The sequence below is a fragment of the Gavialis gangeticus genome, unplaced genomic scaffold (assembly GCF_001723915.1).
Source record: "Gavialis gangeticus isolate Ggan-Ray unplaced genomic scaffold, GavGan_comp1, whole genome shotgun sequence".
Lineage (NCBI taxonomy): Eukaryota > Metazoa > Chordata > Crocodylia > Gavialidae > Gavialis > Gavialis gangeticus.
Window position 1 is genome coordinate 11,000,413 of NW_017728998.1, and position 5,889 is coordinate 11,006,301.

Below are 5,889 nucleotides of genomic sequence, written 5' to 3' on the forward strand. Positions count from 1 at the left end.
CTCTCCTACAACCCCCACCCTCAACGGGGTGGGCGGGCTAGTCCTGGCCCAAGCAGGGAGGTGTACTCTAGTGTCCCCAGCTTCGGGCCTGGGTCACTGCAGGCAGGTGGCTGCATTTCCGGAATCAAAAGTGAATGTCTGTTCACTTACGTATGCGTTCAATCTATGCAGCTTAGACCAACCTGCAAAGACTGAATTAATTAGGTTATGGGCTTTTTCACTGTCTGTGCTTAGCCCTTCAAAGGAGCAGTAGAAATCACTGTTCTATGCTATTCCTGGAAATGTGATTCCATCAGGGGCTCCCAATTACAAAGTACAAGAGGTGCGGTGGGATTCTTATTCACATCTCAAGCTGGATGTAGTACTCAGACCATGGCATCATCTTCAGACACCAGGCTACAGCTAGCTCAAGCATGACCTTGCAGATTCAGGCCTGTAGCCTGAATCTTTACCAGTTTCTTTACCTTGTATGTAATATCATGGCAAGATGGGGGTGGCCTTCTTGGAGTTCTTTCTTTCTGTAATGCTGCTTTGTTTTTTCTTCATGCATCTTCTTTGCCAAGAGTCTTCCTGAAGGTCTCTTCTTGAAGGTCCCCTTCTCAGCAAAGTTTCTACACACAGGAAAAAATCCTCCACTTGCACCCAACAGTAGTCACTGGAACCAAATATGTCCAAATCTCATTGAGAGCATTTTAGGCACCTCTATAACACTGTCACCTGCTTAACCCTCTGGGCAAAAAAAATGTGAGAGTATTTGCTCTATCTCAGCTCCCAGTAGCAAAGAGGATTATTGTACAGGTACTTACTTAAGGACCAGTCTATTCTGTGGTGGGGTGTTCACTTCTGTTCAGAAAGAATTTGTCAAGTTTTAAAGCAGCGTTATTTAAATTCACAAGAGTCCAAGGCAATAGTTGCCATTCTCTGCTCAATATCTAGAAACATATCAAGCACGTAGGGACGTTTACTCATTCTAGTTGAATATGCATGTTGCTCCAGTTGCTGGGTATAACAATCTGCGCTGATGAACTCCACAGACAGTGGTACCAACAGAAAGACATCAAATTTGGGCCCAGAAAATTCAGCTCCAAGCTCTAAAAGCCTGGAGTTCCAATATTTTCTTAGCGCTTAATACAAAGCCCACCCAAGTCAGTGCTAGCAGATGGAGATATTGGGAGGCTATGACCATGGGTCGACAGGGCTCAAGTAACTATAGCATCAGCTTTGAACTGGATAGACTACAATATGATTCACTTTTACTCTGTGGCTTTTCAGAACAGCTGGATAGACTACAATATGATTTACTTTTACTCTGTGGCTTTTCAGAACAGCTTTTTAGCTGTGGCTTTTCAGCACATGCCGTGCTGTAAGCCAGGTGTCCCTGCATCTTGTGACAACATAGCAGAGGTAGCTTTAAACTAGCTACCCTGGCTATGTAAGCATTTGAACTGAGCTGTGGCTACACTGATAACTAGCTTAAAGCCCACTTAGGTACTTCTCCATAAGTAGCTGTGGCTCTTTCGACTGTAGTATAGATAGACCCTTTTTAATGTGAGGTATCTCATTACTGGCTACTGATTCTGTACTGCCAAGAATGCCACGCTTCCTGGGTGAGATGGAAAAGGGTAGCTCCCCTCCTCGCTGGAAAAGTCAATCACATGAATTGTAGAGTGGTGTATTTTTATGCAAAAAAAAAAAGAAAGAAAGAAATCCTCTCCAAATTTCCATGCTTCCCCTTTTGCTATTATGACAAGATTTTCTCCCGAAACTGAACAATAAATGTTTCATAAACATTTCCCTCCGTCTGCAAGTGGACCTTGAAAATTGATTATTTTTTGTTTGTTTCTTTTAGTCTCCAAATGTTTCTGCCATTATAAGGCAGCCAGTTATTTTGCTAGGAAGGAATGTGAAGAATTAGAGAAGTTGAAAGCGATTAAGGCTCTGTGCTCTTAGACACAACCACTCACCCAGCCTGGCGAGCAGCCTGGTCAGATTGAGCATTGCAAGACACCCTGAAGCCTTGAAAACAGTCATCTTCTAACCCCATGGGATGGTTTTTGCATTATCACAGAAGAAATGATATAACAGAGGCTATTTTGTTCGTATTGAAAGGCCTGGGTGGTTAATATTTATTCTGACGAGATGTGTATTTTTGGATATTTTTATTGTTTCTAGGAAGGCCACAAAAAGTTCAGTGTTATGGAGAAATGGTTACTTTGTGTTCATGGTTTAAAAAAAAGGGGGGGGGGCAAATAATCCAGCCACAGTCCTTTTATTTAAAGAGACAATGCATTTTCCGCACATGCACATCCAACGCTTTGCAGGCAGGATAATAAAAATACTGGTTGGGTTTTGTCTAAATAGAAACAGATTTAACCCTGTGTTCTGACTTGGAGAGTGGGGGCTGGAAAGTTTCCATATAGTTTAACTTTGTTTTATGCTCACTCAACCTTTTTCAGGGCTTTCTGAGTGTATATAAAATGATGCAAATATGAACAAATAATCGTGGCCTTTTTTCTAGGCAGCCATTGATGATTTTACATAAGGAATTGATTCTTCCTGTGAAGGCCTTACATCATAAATAAAGCTGGACAAAATGCAGCGGTTTCATATAAAATCTTCTAGTTTTGTGGGGTGCTAGTTGATGTAGCGCTTTAGTTACTGATGCAAAGGTGAAAAACATCAGGATTTCTAACCCTGGAGATCGGAGAGACATTCAATATCTTGCTACACATTCTTCCAATAGTGGCATAATCTGTACCCAGGGGGAAATATTTCCTATTGCTTTATGTGGGTTTAGGATTGAACCCTACATTATCTAAAAAACCTTAACGTGGTTCTCCACAAGGGGAAAAACCTATGATAAAAGACATGGCCTGAAGATCTGAGGGGGAAAGGTGGGCTGCAGTGTTTGTATATCAGGAAATTACCCATTACTCACAAGTTGCTCCATTTCCTTATAAAGAAGGGTTACCCTCTCACTGTGGAGCACAGAGACTAAAAGAATATTAATAGCATTTGTAACTTGCCATAGCTGGCCATTTCACAAAGAGGATTTTTTATTCAAGCTTTACACAATCTGGCTGGTGTAGATACTTTTGCAGTTGGAAATATTTGCAGGAGAACAAATGCCAACACGGTCATCTCTTCACGTGCTACCAAGGCTGATCCAGCGCTGGGGTGCGAGGGAAAGAGGAATATCCAGATCCCATCCCTTGTTCCACTACAGATTTCCTCTGTGGTTTCAGACGAGTTGCTTGATCATTAGCTGCATCAGCTCCTCATCTGTAAAAGAGGGATAACAATAGCATTTCTCTACCTCGCAGGAGAGTTGAGAGGATAAATGTGACAGACTGCGGACCAGTCAGATGCTATGATAGTTGGACAGGCACTTTAGATGAGCATTATAGCAGCCTCTGCCGAAAAGTATGTCCACTTTGAACACTTCTACATAGCTGGGGTGCCAAAATGAGTGGGTCTGACTTAGATCCTTATCACCCAGGAACACGACCGCCAGCCCAAACGCCCCTCCAGTGTTCATTTGGCTTATTAAAATCTCCCAACAAGTTTCAGCAATGTTATCTGCTAAATTGCGTGAGGTTTTTTGATCATTAAGTGGATTGAGCTTCAAAGAGCTAAATGAAAATGAGCAATAAATATCAGTGTTACTCAGGTCAGAGAGCGCAAAATGACAAGGAGCCTGAAAGACCTTCTGGCGACGGTAGAGCAAACAAATATGAAATACCTGCACTAAATCATCCTATTTGTTCTGATAATGTCTCTCTACCCTTTGAAGGTATTTTTAAAAGCAAATTAAAATGGAAAAGCTGGGCCAGCGCAATGGTCTGATCAGTTGGAGAGGAAGCCAAGAGCCCTGGTGGTTACACGAGGATGCTGTGATGGTGACAATTGACTGCACTTGTCCTGGGCTGTTACTCCACTGCAAAAGCGGGGATGATGACAGTAGGTATCTGCTGGACAGAGTTGCCAGAATAGTTAAGTCTACTTATTTTAGATACATTTTAAAAAGATGGCTCCTGCCTCGTGTTTTTGCACCCACCGTTGTCTCACAGAAGCCAGCCAGCATGCTTGTGTCACTGGCTACATGCCAGCAGGAGCGTATGAAGTGCTTACAATTTCTGTGACTCATACCTGTTATCTGTACTGCCATTCTCTTAGAAAAAATTACACAGGTGCAAATTTTGACCCAGGTAGTTGTATCCTCCAAAAGGGAGCACAAACATCTGCCACTAACTAATAGTAAGCACAGGCTCAGTTTCTTTGGGAGAAGTTTAAGGATGCATTCCTCTCCGGCCCTGGGCCAAATATATGAACCAGTGACACTGCAAGTCATATCTACCTGCCTCTTACTCTCCCTAGTCCTTTTCTCATAACGTATAATTATAATAGGGCATCCAGTGTAAATGCCTACTTTCTTCTTTACAGCCTCTCTCTCCTCCAGCTGCATATCGTTACAATGAAATCTCACAGTCCTTATTTAGGACATGCCAAGAGGACAGCCTGCACAGTGAGAGCTCTGTGAATCTGTGATGTTCTTGCACACTTCAGCAGGCCAAAGGCAAATCCATCAGCCCCCTACCATATTCCCAAAGGCTGGGCTTCTGGCCTAGCCAAAAGAAGGGGATGTTTTGTCCCTTACACTGACATCTTCTCTTCCTCTAGGAAAGCAAATATACTCTCTCACTTGCAAGCTTGATACTGTTATAAGTAATATTAAAAATTAACCGTATGCATTCTTCAGCCTATTTTGCAATTCCTTTGCTTTGGGCCCTTCTTTAGTGATGACTAGACCAGGCAGAGCTGGAAATAGAGCCGTGACAAGTTGGAAAGACTCGGACAAGATTGGGGAAGGAGGCAGGACAACATTTACTCTTCCTTCCTTTTAAAAGACATGAAAAAGTCTATGCCTTTTAGCCACTCTTTCATCCCCCCACATCCCGTGCCCCAAAGGTAGTTGTCATTTCCTATTTGTTCAAAGGCTGCCTGCTGCTTTGAAGGAATGTGAGAGGGGTTCCAGGTATTCTCCTGAGAGAAAAGAGCAGGAGGAAACCTAGTGATTAAAGAGGTATTGGGGGAAAGTTTAACCTTTAACAGTTCCCAACTTGGGCTACATGTTCAGCATTCATGTGCCATAGACATAAGGGGAGAATGGATTAGAAATCCATACTATTATTAGCCACAAACCTATTTCATAAGCATAAGGAAACACATACATACATTATCCCTCGGAAAACCCCAAGCCAGAACCAAAACGGCTTGGAGGAGCAGAAGCAGGCAAACAGGGGATTGAAACAACCTACGTTTGATTTATCCCCACCCTTTTTAGGGCATGTCTATGTGAGACGTTAAATGCGCAGTAGACTAATTCTACTGTGCATTAGCATATCATGGCAGAAGCCGTCCTAGTGCACTAATGCACAGTAGAATTAGCCTACTGCACGTTAGCATCACTAAAAAGGCGCGTGCTGGTGCTACTGTGCAATAGTGCTGGTTACTGTGCACTGAGTACCATGACAGGTACTAAACTTAATGCTCAGTAACTATGGTGGATTAATGCATGTGTAGGCATGCTCTCTGTGATGCATCTAAACTCTAGCCCTTTCCAGAGGGATTATATGCTAGGTATATCTGGGGGGTTGAAAGCACCTGCCCAGCTGCTGTATACACAAAATACACTCTAATATTCTGCTGTCTATGATGACACATTAATACACAATAATATTATGTGAAAGAGTGCATATGAGATCAGCAATGAGTGTTCACAAATCAGCTGTAGAAACATACTGAAAGCCAGTTGGAACTAGCTTTAAACAGGGCAATTGTAGACTTAAAAAAAAAAAAATCTTCTGGTTATACCTGCTAAAAACCTCT

General features: G+C 42.5%; 1 long non-coding RNA gene across 1 annotated transcript in view; it reads right to left on the minus strand.

The window, feature by feature from the left end:
- Positions 1 to 2,253: 2,253 nt before the first annotated feature.
- LOC109289481 overlaps positions 2,254 to 5,889 on the minus strand; it is a 50,382-nt gene continuing 46,746 nt past the window's right edge. The window contains exon 4 of the long non-coding RNA XR_002095385.1: positions 2,254 to 3,282. This is a non-coding gene — a long non-coding RNA (uncharacterized LOC109289481). The remainder of the gene's footprint in view (positions 3,283 to 5,889) is intronic.